Source organism: Symsagittifera roscoffensis, chromosome 10 (genome assembly GCF_963678635.1).
Source record: "Symsagittifera roscoffensis chromosome 10, txSymRosc1.1, whole genome shotgun sequence".
Taxonomy (NCBI): Eukaryota; Metazoa; Xenacoelomorpha; order Acoela; family Convolutidae; genus Symsagittifera; species Symsagittifera roscoffensis.
In genome coordinates this window covers 32,900,860-32,915,893 of record NC_087071.1, presented here as the reverse complement: position 1 = coordinate 32,915,893, position 15,034 = coordinate 32,900,860, and the positions used below count along the sequence as shown (strand labels likewise).

At 38.4% G+C, this 15,034-nt stretch overlaps 2 protein-coding genes across 2 annotated transcripts in view; both read right to left on the bottom strand.

The window, feature by feature from the left end:
* Window positions 1-15,034, bottom strand: part of LOC134855155 (peptidyl-prolyl cis-trans isomerase A-like) — a 442,729-nt gene that overhangs the window by 73,592 nt on the left and 354,103 nt on the right. The window lies entirely within an intron of this gene.
* The window catches only part of LOC134855153 (arginine-hydroxylase NDUFAF5, mitochondrial-like), a 117,467-nt gene that overhangs the window by 5,430 nt on the left and 97,003 nt on the right, over window positions 1-15,034 (bottom strand). The window lies entirely within an intron of this gene.

Genomic DNA, 15,034 nt, shown 5'->3' with positions numbered 1-15,034 from the left:
GACGCAGTTTCGTACTCGACCAAAGCCGGTTTAATACCTGGTAAGAAAAAAAAACTTAAAAAAAAAACATTTTGTGTTCATAGAAACTCAACGTTGCAAACACAGCTATAGTTTCATCAAAATTATTCTATGCAAGGTTATTCGCTTTGTTTGAGCAAAGCACGTTGGCTTAATATCTGGCAAAAACGAACAGTTATGAAAAAATATATTGCATTCATAGAAACTCAACTTTGCTCAAGCAGTTCAAGTTCCAAAGAAGTTAATCTAAGCCACGTTAGTCGCGTAGCTTGAGCAAACCACGCCGGCTTAAAACCTGGCAAAAACGAACAGTTATGAAAATATATATTGTAATCATAGAAACTCAACTTTGCTCAGGCAGTTCAAGTTTCAAAAAAATTAATCTATGCCACGTTAGTCGCGTTGCTTGAGCAAACCACCCCGGCTTAGTACCTCGCAAAAACGAGGAGTTATGAAAATATATATTATATTCATAGAAACTCAACTTTGCTCAGGCAGTTCAAGTTTCAAAAAAATTAATCTATGCCACGTTAGTCGCGTTGCTTGAGCAAAGCACGCCGGCTTATTACCTGGCAAAAACGAACAGTTATGAAAAAACATGTTGTATTCATAGAAACTCAACTTTGCTCAAGCAGTTCAAGTTTCAAAGAAACTAATCTGTGCCACGTTAGTCGCGTTGCTTGAGCAAAGCACGCCGGCTTAAAACCTGGCAAAAAACGAACTGTTATGAAAAAATATTTTGTATTCATAGAAATTCAACTTTGCTCAAGCAGTTCAACTTCCAAAGAAATTAATCTGAGCCACGTTAGTCGCGTAGCTTGAGCAAACCACGCCGGCTTAAAACCTGGCAAAAACGAACAGTTATGAAAATATATATTGTATTCATAGAAACTCAACTTTGCTCAAGCAGTTCAAGTTTCAAAGAAACTAATCTGTGCCACGTTAGTCGCGTTGCTTGAGCAAAGCACGCCGGCTTAATACCTGGCAAAGGAACGAACAGTTATGAAAAAATGTTTTGTATTCATAGAAACTCAACTTTGCTCAAGCAGTTCAAGTTCCAAAGAATTTAATCTAAGCCACGTTAGTCGCGTAGCTTGAGCAAACCACGCCGGCTTAAAACCTGGCAAAAACGAACAGTTATGAAAATATATATTGTAATCATAGAAACTCAACTATGCTCAGGCAGTTCAAGTTTCAAAAAAATTAATCTATGCCACGTTAGTCGCGTTGCTTGAGCAAACCACCCCGGCTTAGTACCTCGCAAAAACGAGGAGTTATGAAAATATATATTGTATTCATAGAAACTCAACTTTGCTCAGGCAGTTCAAATTTCAAAAAAATTAATCTATGCCACGTTAGTCGCGTTGCTTGAGCAAAGCACGCCGGCTTAATACCTGGCAAAAACGAACAGTTATGAAAATACACGTTGTATTCATAGAAACTCAACTTTGCTCAAGCAGTTCAAGTTTCAAAGAAACTAATCTGTGCCACGTTAGTCGCGTTGCTTGAGCAAAGCACGCCGGCTAAAAACCTGGCAAAAAACGAACAGTTATGAAAAAATATTTTGTATTCATAGAAATTCAACTTTGCTCAAGCAGTTCAACTTCCAAAGAAATTAATCTGAGCCACGTTAGTCGCGTAGCTTGAGCAAACCACGCCGGCTTAAAACCTGGCAAAAACGAAGAGTTATGAAAATATATATTGTATTCATAGAAACTCAACTTTGCTCAAGCAGTTCAAGTTTCAAAGAAACTAATCTGTGCCACGTTAGTCGCGTTGCTTGAGCAAAGCACGCCGGCTTAATACCTGGCAAAGGAACGAACAGTTATGAAAAAATGTTTTGTATTCATAGAAACTCAACTTTGCTCAAGCAGTTCAAGTTCCAAAGAAAGTAAAATAAGCCACGTTAGTTGCGTAGCTTGAGCAAACCACGCCGGCTTAACACCAGGCAAAAACGAACAGTTATGAAAATCTATATTGTATTCATAGAAACTCAACTTTGCTCAGGCAGTTCAAAGTTCACAGAAAATATTCTATGCCACATTAGTCGCGTTGCTTGAGCAAAGCACGCCGGCTTAATACCTGGCAAAAACGAACAGTTATGAAAATATATATTGTAATCATAGAAACTCAACTTTGCACACGCAGTTCAAGTTTCACAGAAATTAATCTATGCCACGTTAGTCGCGTTGCTTGAGCAAAGCACGCCGGCTCAAAACCTGGCAAAAACGAACAGTTATGAAAAAATATTTTGTATTCATAGAAACTCAACTTTGCTCAAGCAGTTCAAGTTCCATAGAAATTAATCTAAGCCACGTTAGTCGCGTAGCTTGAGCAAACCACGCCGGCTTAAAACCTGGCAAAAACGAAGAGTTATGAAAATATATATTGTATTCATAGAAACTCAACTTTGCTCAAGCAGTTCAAGTTTCAAAGAAACTAATCTGTGCCACGTTAGTCGCGTTGCTTGAGCAAAGCACGCCGGCTAAAAACCTGGCAAAAAACGAACAGTTATGAAAAAATATTTTGTATTCATAGAAATTCAACTTTGCTCAAGCAGTTCAACTTCCAAAGAAATTAATCTGAGCCACGTTAGTCGCGTAGCTTGAGCAAACCACGCCGGCTTAAAACCTGGCAAAGGAACGAACAGTTTTAAAAAAATGTTTTGTATTCATAGAAACTCAACTTTGCTCAAGCAGTTCAAGTTCCAAAGAAATTAAAATAAGCCACGTTAGTTGCGTAGCTTGAGCAAACCACGCCGGCTTAATACCAGGAAAAAACGAACAGTTATGAAAATCTATATTGTATTCAAAGAAACTCAACTTTGCTCAGGCAGTTCAAAGTTCACAAAAATATTCTATGCCACATTAGTCGCGTTGCTTGAGCAAAGCACGCCGGCTTAATACCTGGCAAAAACGAACAGTTATGAAAAAACATGTTGTATTCATAGAAACTCAACTTTGCTCAAGCAGTTCAAGTTTCAAAGAAACTAATCTGTGCCACGTTAGTCGCGTTGCTTGAGCAAAGCACGCCGGCTAAAAACCTGGCAAAAAACGAACAGTTATGAAAAAATATTTTGTATTCATAGAAATTCAACTTTGCTCAAGCAGTTCAACTTCCAAAGAAATTAATCTGAGCCACGTTAGTCGCGTAGCTTGAGCAAACCACGCCGGCTTAAAACCTGGCAAAAACGAAGAGTTATGAAAATATATATTGTATTCATAGAAACTCAACTTTGCTCAAGCAGTTCAAGTTTCAAAGAAACTAATCTGTGCCACGTTAGTCGCGTTGCTTGAGCAAAGCACGCCGGCTTAATACCTGGCAAAGGAACGAACAGTTATGAAAAAATGTTTTGTATTCATAGAAACTCAACTTTGCTCAAGCAGTTCAAGTTCCAAAGAAATTAAAATAAGCCACGTTAGTTGCGTAGCTTGAGCAAACCACGCCGGCTTAATACCAGGCAAAAACGAACAGTTATGAAAAAATATTTTGTATTCATAGAAACTCAACTTTGCTCAGGCAGTTCAAAGTTCACAGAAAATATTCTATGCCACATTAGTCGCGTTGCTTGAGCAAAGCACGCCGGCTTAATACCTGGCAAAAACGAACAGTTATGAAAATATATATTGTAATCATAGAAACTCAACTTTGCACACGCAGTTCAAGTTTCACAGAAATTAATCTATGCCACGTTAGTCGCGTTGCTTGAGCAAAGCACGCCGGCTCAAAACCTGGCAAAAACGAACAGTTATGAAAAAATATTTTGTATTCATAGAAACTCAACTTTGCTCAAGCAGTTCAAGTTCCATAGAAATTACTCTAAGCCACGTTAGTCGCGTAGCTTGAGCAAACCACGCCGGCTTAATACCTGGCAAAAACAACAGTTATGAAAATATATACTGTATTCATAGAAACTCAACTTTGCTCATGCAGTTCAAGTTTCAAAAAAAGTAATCTATGCCACGTTAGTCGCGTTGCTTGAGCAAACCACGCCGGCTTAATACCTGGCAAAAACGAACAATTATGAAAAAATATTTTGTATTCATAGAAACTCAACTTTGCTCAAGCAGTTCAAGTTCCATAGAAATTAATCTAAGCCACGTTAGTCGCGTAGCTTGAGCAAACCACGCCGGCTTAATACCTGGCAAAAACAACAGTTATGAAAATATATACTGTATTCATAGAAACTCAACTTTGCTCATGCAGTTCAAGTTTAAAAAAAGTAATCTATGCCACGTTAGTCGCGTTGCTTGAGCAAACCACGTCGGCTTAATACCTGGCAAAAACGAACAGTTATGAAAATATATATTGTATTCATAGAAACTCAACTTTGCTCAAGCAGTTCAAGTTCCAAAGAAATTAACCTAAGCCACGTTAGTCGCGTAGCTTGAGCAAACCACGCCGGCGTAATACCAGGCAAAAACGAACAGTTATGAAAATATATACTGTTTTCATAGAAACTCAACTTTGCTCATGCAGTTCAAGTTTCAAAAAAATTAATCTATGCCACGTTAGTCGCGTTGCTTGAGCAAACCACGCCGGCTTAATACCTGGCAAAAACGAACAGTTATGAAAATATATATTGTATTCATAGAAACTCAACTTTGCTCAAGCAGTTCAAGTTACAAAGAAACTAATCTGTGCCACGTTAGTCGCGTTGCTTGAGCAAAGCACGCCGGCTTAATACCTGGCAAAAAAAACGAAGTTATGAAAAAATATTTTGTAGTCGTAGAAACTCAACTTTGCTCAAGCAGTTCAAGTTCCAAAGAAATTAATCTAAGCCACGTTAGTCGCGTAGCTTGAGCAAACCACGTCGGCTTAATACCTGGCAAAAACGAACAGTTATGAAAATATATATTGTATTCATAGAAACTCAACTTTGCTCATGCAGTTCAAGTTTCAAAAAATTAATCTATGCCACTTTAGTCGCGTTGCTTGAGCAAACCACGCCGGCTTAATACCTGGCAAAAAAAACGAACAGTTATGAAAATATATATCTTGTATTCATAGAAACTCAACTTTGCTCAAGCAGTTCAAGTTACAAAGAAACTAATCTGTGCCACGTTAGTCGCGTTGCTTGAGCAAAGCACGCCGGCTTAATACCTGGCAAAAAACGAACAGTTATGAAAAAATATTTTGTAGTCATAGAAACTCAACTTTGCTCAAGTAGTTCAAGTTCCAAAGAAATTAATCTAAGCCACGTTAGTCGCGTAGCTTGAGCAAACCACGTCGGCTTAATACCTGGCAAAAACGAACAGTTATGAAAATATATATTGTATTCATAGAAACTTAACTTTGCTCATGCAGTTCAAGTTTCAAAAAATTAATCTATGCCACTTTAGTCGCGTTGCTTGAGCAAACCACGCCGGCTTAATACCTGGCAAAAAAACGAACAGTTATGAAAATATATATCTTGTATTCATAGAAACTCAACTTTGCTCAAACAGTTCAAGTTACAAAGAAACTAATCTGTGCCACGTTAGTCGCGTTGCTTGAGCAAAGCACGCCGGCTTAATACCTGGCAAAAAACGAACAGTTATGAAAAAATATTTTGTATTCATAGAACCTCAACTTTGCTCAAGCAGTTCAAGTTCCAAAGAAATTAATCTAAGCCACGTTAGTCGCGTAGCTTGAGCAAACCACGCCGGCTTAATACCTGACAAAAACGAACAGTTATGAAAATATATATTGTATTCATAGAAACTCAACTTTGCTCAAGCAGTTCAAGTTACAAAGAAACTAATCTGTGCCACGTTAGTCGCGTTGCTTGAGCAAAGCACGCCGGCTTAATACCTGGCAAAAAAACGAACAGTTATGAAAAATTATTTTGTATTCATAGAAACTCAACTTTGCTCAAGCAGTTCAAGTTCCAAAGAAATTAATCTAAGCCACGTTAGTCGCGTAGCTTGAGCAAACCACGCCGGCTTAATACCTGGCAAAAACGAACAGTTATGAAAATATATATTGTATTCATAGAAACTCAACTTTGCTCATGCAGTTCGAGTTTCAAAAAATTAATCTATGACAAGTTAGTCGCGTTGCTTGAGCAAACCACGCCGGCTTAGTACCCGGCAAAAACGAGCAGTTGCTTGAGCAAAGCACGCCGGCTTAATACCTGGCAAAAAAACGAACAGTTATGAAAAAAAATATTTTGTATTCATAGAAACTCAGCTTTGCTCAAGCAGTTCAAGTTCCAAAGAAATTAATCTAAGCCACGTTAGTCGCGTAGCTTGAGCAAACCACGCCGGCTTAAAACCTGGCAAAAACGAGCAGTTGCTTGAGCAAAGCTCGCCGGCTTAATACCTGGCAAAAACGAACAGTTATGAAAAAACATGTTGTATTCATAGAAACTCAACTTTGCTCAAGCAGTTCAAGTTTCAAAGAAACTAATCTATGCCACGTTAGTCGCGTTGCTGCAGCAAAGCACGCCAATTTAATATCAGGAAAAAACGAACAGTTATGAAAATATATATTGTATTCATAGAAACTCAACTCAATTTTTTCCAAGCCACGTTTGTCGCGCTGCTTGAACAAAGCACGTCGGCTTAATACCTGGCAAAAACGATGTTTTGATCAACATCTTTTGTATTGATGGAAACTCAACTTTACAAATGCAGCTCAAGTTTCACCGAAATAAGTCTATACCATTTTAGTCGCGTTGCTTGAGCAAAACACGCCGGCTTAAAACCTGGCAAAAACAAACATTTAAAAAAAAAATACCGTATTCACAAAAACTCAATTGAGCTGACGCAGCTCAAGTTTCACCGAATTTATGCCGTGTTAGTCGCATTACTTGAGCAAATAAAGCCGGCTTTATACCAGCCAAAAAGTAACCTTTAAATTATATACTGTATTCATAGAAATTCAACTTTGCTGACCCAGCTCAAATTTCACTCAATTTATGCCACGTTATTCGCATTGCTTGTGCAAAACTCCGCCGGTTTAATACCTGGCAAAAACAAACAATTAAAAAAAATACATTTTGTATTCATAAAAATTCAACGTTGCTGACGCAGCTCAAGCTTCACTGAACTTATGCCGTGTTAGTCGCGTTGCCTCAGCAAACACGACGGCTTAACACCAGGCAGAAACAAGCAATTTCGGAAAAATTTATTTAGATTTCATAGAAACTCAACTTTGCAAACACGGCTTTCGTTTCACCGAAATTAGTCTATGCCAGGCTATTCGCGTTGCTTGAACAAAGCACATCAGCTTAATAACTGGCAAAAACGAAGTGTTGAATAACATTTTTTTGTATTCATGGAAACTCAACTTTACGAAAGCAGCTCAAATTTCAACGAAAAAAAATCTAAACCCATTAAGTCGTGGAGCAAAGCACGCCGGCTAAATACTTGGCAAAAACGAAGTGTTGAATAACATTTTTTGTCTTCATAGAAACTCATGATTGCACACGTAGCTCAAGTTTCACTGAAATTAACCAATGCCACGTTAGTCGCGGCGCTTGAACAAAGCACGCCGGCTTAATACCTGGTAAAAACGAAGTGTTGAATAACATCTATTGTATCCATGGAAACTCAACTTTACAAATGCAACTCAAATTTCTCCCAAATAAATCTATACCACTTTAGTCGCGTTGCTTGATCAAACCACGCCGGCTTAAAACCTGGCAAAAACGAGCAGTTGCTTGAGCAAAGCTCGCCGGCTTAATACCTGGCAAAAACGAACAGTTATGAAAAAACATTTTGTATTCATAAAAATTCAACGTTGCTGACGCAGCTCAAGCTTCACTGAACTTATGCCGTGTTAGTCGCGTTGCCTCAGCAAACACGACGGCTTAACACCAGGCAGAAACAAGCAATTTCGGAAAAATTTATTTAGATTTCATAGAAACTCAACTTTGCAAACACGGCTTTCGTTTCACCGAAATTAGTCTATGCCAGGCTATTCGCGTTGCTTGAACAAAGCACATCAGCTTAATAACTGGCAAAAACGAAGTGTTGAATAACATTTTTTTGTATTCATGGAAACTCAACTTTACGAAAGCAGCTCAAATTTCAACGAAAAAAAATCTAAACCCATTAAGTCGTGGAGCAAAGCACGCCGGCTAAATACTTGGCAAAAACGAAGTGTTGAATAACATTTTTTGTCTTCATAGAAACTCATGATTGCACACGTAGCTCAAGTTTCACTGAAATTAACCAATGCCACGTTAGTCGCGGCGCTTGAACAAAGCACGCCGGCTTAATACCTGGTAAAAACGAAGTGTTGAATAACATCTATTGTATCCATGGAAACTCAACTTTACAAATGCAACTCAAATTTCTCCCAAATAAATCTATACCACTTTAGTCGCGTTGCTTGATCAAACCACGCCGGCTTAAAACCTGGCAAAAACGAGCAGTTGCTTGAGCAAAGCTCGCCGGCTTAATACCTGGCAAAAACGAACAGTTATGAAAAAACATGTTGTATTCATAGAAACTCAACTTTGCTCAAGCAGTTCAAGTTTCAAAGAAACTAATCTATGCCACGTTAGTCGCGTTGCTGCAGCAAAGCACGCCAATTTAATATCAGGAAAAAACGAACAGTTATGAAAATATATATTGTATTCATAGAAACTCAACTCAATTTTTTCCAAGCCACGTTTGTCGCGCTGCTTGAACAAAGCACGTCGGCTTAATACCTGGCAAAAACGATGTTTTGATCAACATCTTTTGTATTGATGGAAACTCAACTTTACAAATGCAGCTCAAGTTTCACCGAAATAAGTCTATACCATTTTAGTCGCGTTGCTTGAGCAAAACACGCCGGCTTAAAACCTGGCAAAAACAAACATTTAAAAAAAAAATACCGTATTCACAAAAACTCAATTGAGCTGACGCAGCTCAAGTTTCACCGAATTTATGCCGTGTTAGTCGCATTACTTGAGCAAATAAAGCCGGCTTTATACCAGCCAAAAAGTAACCTTTAAATTATATACTGTATTCATAGAAATTCAACTTTGCTGACCCAGCTCAAATTTCACTCAATTTATGCCACGTTATTCGCATTGCTTGTGCAAAGCTCCGCCGGTTTAATACCTGGCAAAAACAAACAATTAAAAAAAAATACATTTTGTATTCATAAAAATTCAACGTTGCTGACGCAGCTCAAGCTTCACTGAACTTATGCCGTGTTAGTCGCGTTGCCTCAGCAAACACGACGGCTTAACACCAGGCAGAAACAAGCAATTTCGGAAAAATTTATTTAGATTTCATAGAAACTCAACTTTGCAAACACGGCTTTCGTTTCACCGAAATTAGTCTATGCCAGGCTAGTCGCGTTGCTTGAACAAAGCACATCAGCTTAATAACTGGCAAAAACGAAGTGTTGAATAACATTTTTTTGTATTCATGGAAACTCAACTTTACGAAAGCAGCTCAAATTTCAACGAAAAAAAATCTAAACCCATTAAGTCGTGGAGCAAAGCACGCCGGCTAAATACTTGGCAAAAACGAAGTGTTGAATAACATTTTTTGTCTTCATAGAAACTCATGATTGCACACGTAGCTCAAGTTTCACTGAAATTAACCAATGCCACGTTAGTCGCGGCGCTTGAACAAAGCACGCCGGCTTAATACCTGGTAAAAACGAAGTGTTGAATAACATCTATTGTATCCATGGAAACTCAACTTTACAAATGCAACTCAAATTTCTCCCAAATAAATCTATACCACTTTAGTCGCGTAGCTTGATCAAAACACGCCGGCTTAAAACCTGGCAAAACCAACGTTTTAAAAAAATGCCGTATTCACAAAAACTCAATTGAGCTGACGCAGCTCAAGTGTCATCGAATTCATGCCATGTTAGTCGCATTACTTGAGCAAATAATGCCGGCTTTATACTATCCAAAAAGTAACCTTTAAATTATATACTGTATTCATAGAAATTCAACTTTGCTGACGCAGCTCAAATTTCACTCAATTTATGCCACGTTATTGGCATTGCTTGTGCAAAGCCGCATCGGTTTAATACCTGCCAAAAACAAACACTGAACTTATGCCGTGTTAGTCGCGTTGCCTCAGCAAACACGACGGCTTAACACCAGGCAGAAACAAGCAAACTTCGGAAAAATACATTTTGATTTCATAGAAACCCAACGTTGCAAACACGGCTTTCGTTTGACCGAAATTAGTCTATGCCAGTCTAGTCGCGTTGCATGAACAAAGCACATCAGCTTAAAAACTGGCAAAAACGAAGTGTTGAATAAAATTTTTTGTTTTCATGGAAACTCAACTTTACAAAAGCAGCTCAAATTTCAACGGAAAAAAAACTATACCCCTTTAGTCGTGGAGCAAAACACGCCGGCTTAATACCTGTCAACAAAGTTTAAAAAAAATAGATTGTCTTCATAGAAACTCAAGATTGCACACGTAGCTCAAGTTTCACTGAAATTAACCAATGCCACGTTAGTCGCGGCGCTTGAACAAAGCACGCCGGCTTAATACCTGGTAAAAACGAAGTGTTGAATAACATCTATTGTATCCATGGAAACTCAACTTTACAAATGCAACTCAAATTTCTCCCAAATAAATCTATACCACTTTAGTCGCGTTGCTTGATCAAAACACGCCGGCTTAAAACCTGGCAAAACCAACGTTTTAAAAAAATGCCGTATTCACAAAAACTCAATTGAGCTGACGCAGCTCAAGTGTCACCGAATTCATGCCATGTTAGTCGCATTACTTGAGCAAATAACGCCGGCTTTATACTATCCAAAAAGTAACCTTTAACTTATATACTGTATTCATAGAAATTCAACTTTGCTGACGCAGCTCAAATTTCACTCAATTTATGCCACGTTATTCGCATTGCTTGTGCAAAGCCGCATCGGTTTAATACCTGCCAAAAACAAACACTGAACTTATGCCGTGTTAGTCGCGTTGCCTCAGCAAACACGACGGCTTAACACCAGGCAGAAACAAGCAAACTTCGGAAAAATACATTTTGATTTCATAGAAACTCAACGTTGCAAACACGGCTTTCGTTTGACCGAAATTAGTCTATGCCAGTCTAGTCGCGTTGCATGAACAAAGCACATCAGCTTAAAAACTGGCAAAAACGAAGTGTTGAACAAAACTTTTTGTATTCATGGAAACTCAACTTTACAAAAGCAGCTCAAATTTCAACAAAAAAAACTATACCCCTTTAGTCGTGGAGCAAAACACGCCGGCTTAAAACCTGGCATAAAACGACGTATTTAAAATTATACCGTATTAACAAAAACTAAATTGAGCTGACGCAGCTCAAGTTTCACTGACTTTATGCCGTGCTAGTCGCGTTGCTTGAGCAAGTATCGCCCGCTTAATACCTGGACAAAACCAACCTTTAAAACATACTGTATTCATAAAATTGCAAAATTGCTTACGCAGCTCAAATTTCACCGAATTTATGCTACGTTATTCGCATTGCTTGTGCTACGCCGCGCCGTTTTAACACCTGGCAAAAACAAACAAATTCCAAAAAAAAAACATTTTGTATTCATAGAAAATAAACGATGAAACACGGCTTTGATTTCACCGAAGTTATTCTATGCCAGGTTAGTCGCGTTGCTTGAGCAAAACACGCCGGCTTAATACCTGTCAACAAAGTTTAAAAAAATACATTGTCTTCATAGAAACTCAAGATTGCACACTTAGCTCAAGTTTCACTGAAATTATTCCATGCCACGTTAGTCGCGCTATTTCAGCAAAGCACGCCTGTTTAATACCTGGCAAAAACGAACAGTAATGAAAAAATATTTCGTAATCATAAACTCAACTTTGCTCAAGCAGTTCAATTTTTCTAAGAAAATAATCTATGTCACGTTGGTCGCGTTGCTTGGGCAAAGCACGCCGGCTTAATACTTGGCAAAAACGAAGGGTTGAATAACATCTTTTGTCTTCATAGAAACTCATGATTGCACACGTAGCTCAAGTTTCACTGAAATTAATCCATGCCACATTAGTTGCGGCGCTTGAACAAAGCACGCCGGCTTAATACCTTGTAAAAACGAAGTGTCGAATAACATCTTTTGTATCCATGGAAACTCAATTTTACAAATGCAACTCAAATTTCACCGAAATAAATCTATACCACTTCAGTCGCGTTGCTTGATCAAAACACGCTGGCTTGAAACCTGGCAAAACCAACGTTTTAAAAAACATACCGTATTAGAAACTCAACTTTCCACACGCAGCTCGTATTTCACAGAAATTAATCTATGCCACGTTAGTCGCGTTGCTTGAGCAAAGCACGCCGGCTTAATACCTGGCAAAAACGAAGTTATAAAAAAAATACTTTGTATTCATAGAAACTCAACTTTGCACAAGCAGTTCAAGTTTCACAAAAATTAATCTATGCCACGTTAGTCGCGTTGCTTCAGCAAAGCACGCCACCTTAATACCTGGCAAAAACGAACAGTTATGAAAATATAAATTGTATTCGTAGAAACTCAAACTTGCACACGCAGCTCAAGCTTCCCAGAAAGTAATCTATGTCAAGTTAGTCGCGTTGCTTGAGCCAAGCACGCCGGCTTATTACCTGGCAAAAACGAACAGTTATGAAAAAATATTTTGTATACAAAGAAACTCAACTTTGCACAAGCAGTTCAAGTTTCACAGAAAATAATCTATGCCACATTAGTCGCGTTGCTTGAGCAAAGCACGCCGGCTTAATACCTGGCAATAACGAACAGTTATGAAAATATATATTGTATTCATAGAAACTCAACTTTCCACACGCAGCTCAAATTTCACAGAAATTAATCTATGCCAGGTTAGTCGCGTTGCTTGAGCCAAGCACGCCGGCTTACTACCTGGAAAAAACTAACAGTTATGAAAATATATATTGTATTCATAGAAACTCAACTTATCACACGCAGTTCAAGTTTCACAGAAATTAATCTATGCCACGTTAGTCGCGTTGCTTGAGCAAAGCACGCCGGCTTAATACCTGGCAAAAACGAACAGTTAAGAAACGGTAAACACATATATATATTGTATTTATAGAAACTCAACTTTGCACACGCAGCTCATGTTTCACAGGGATTAATTTATGCCACGTTAGTCGCGTTTCTTGAGCAAAGCACGCCGGCTTATTACGTGGCAAAAACGAACAGTTATGAAAAACAATTTGTATACAAAGAAACTCAACTTTGCACAAGCAGTTCAAGTTTCACAGAAAACAATCTATGCCACATTAGCCGCGTTGCTTGAGCAAAGCACGCCGGCTTAATACCTGGCAAAAACGAACAGTTATGAAAATATATATTGTATTCAAAAAAACTCAACTTTCCACACGCAGCTCAAATTTCAGAAATTAACCTATGCTACGTTAGTCGCGTTTCTTGAGCAAAGCACGCCGGCTTAATAGCTGGCAAAAACGAACAGTTATGAAAAAATATTTTGTATTCGTAGAAACTCAACTTTGCACAAGCAGTTCAAGTTTCACAGGAACTAATCTATGCCACGTTAGTCGCGTTCCTTGAGCAAAGCACGCCGGCTTAATACCTGGCAAAAACGAACAGTTATGAAAAAATATATTGTATTCATAGAAACTCAAGTTTCCACACGCAGCTCAAATTTCACAGAAATTAATCTATGCCACGTTAGTCGCGTTGCTTGAGCAAAGCACGAAGGCTTAATACCTGGCAAAAACGAACAGTTAAGAAACGGTAAACACATATATATTGTATTTATAGACCCTCAACTTTGCACACGCAGCTCATGTTTCACAGGGATTAATTTATGCCACGTTAGTCGCGTTTCTTGAGCAAAGCACGCCGGCTTATTACGTGGCAAAAACGAACAGTTATGAAAAACAATTTGTATACAAAGAAACTCAACTTTGCACAAGCAGTTCAAGTTTCACAGAAAACAATCTATGCCACATTAGCCGCGTTGCTTGAGCAAAGCACGCCGGCTTAATACCTGGCAAAAACGAACAGTTATGAAAATATATATTGTATTCAAAAAAACTCAACTTTCCACACGCAGCTCAAATTTCACAGAAATAAACCTATGCTACGTTATTCGCGTTTCTTGAGCAAAGCACGCCGGCTTAATACCTGGCAAAAACGAACAGTTATGAAAAAATATTTTCTATTCGTAGAAACTCAACTTAGCACAAGCAGTTCAAGTTTCACAGGAACTAATCTATGCCACGTTAGTCGCGTTTCTTGAGCAAAGCACGCCGGCTTATTACGTGGCAAAAACGAACAGTTATGAAAAACAATTTGTATACAAAGAAACTCAACTTTGCACAAGCAGTTCAAGTTTCACAGAAAACAATCTATGCCACATTAGCCGCGTTGCTTGAGCAAAGCACGCCGGCTTAATACCTGGCAAAAACGAACAGTTATGAAAATATATATTGTATTCAAAAAAACTCAACTTTCCCACGCAGCTCAAATTTCACAGAAATTAATCTATGCCACGTTAGTCGCGTTGCTTGAGCAAAGCACGAAGGCTTAATACCTGGCAAAAACGAACAGTTATGAAAATTTATTTTGTATTCATTGAAAATCAACTTTGCACAAGCAGTTCAAGTTTCACAGAAATTAATCTAAGCCACGTTAGTCGCGTTGCTTGAGCAAAGCACGCCGGCTAAATACCTGGCAAAAACGAACAGTTGTGAAAATCTATATTGTTTTCATAGAAACTCAAATTTGCACACGCAGCTCAAGTTTCCCAGAAATTAATCTATGCCACGTTAGTCACGTTGCTTGAGCAAAGCACGCCTGCTTAATATCTGGCAAAAACGAACAGTTAAGAAACAGTAAAAACATATATATTGTATTTATAGAAACTCAACTTTGCACACGGAGCGCATGTTTCACAGGGATTAATCTATGCCACGTTAGTCGCGTTGCTTGAGCAAAGCACGCCGGCTTACTACCTGGCAAAAACGAACAGTTATGAAAAAATATTTTGTATAGAAAGAAACTCAACTTTCCACACGCAGCTCAAATTTCACAGAAATTAATCTATGCCAGGTTAGTCGCGTTGCTTGAGCAAAGCACGCCGGCTTAGTACCTGGC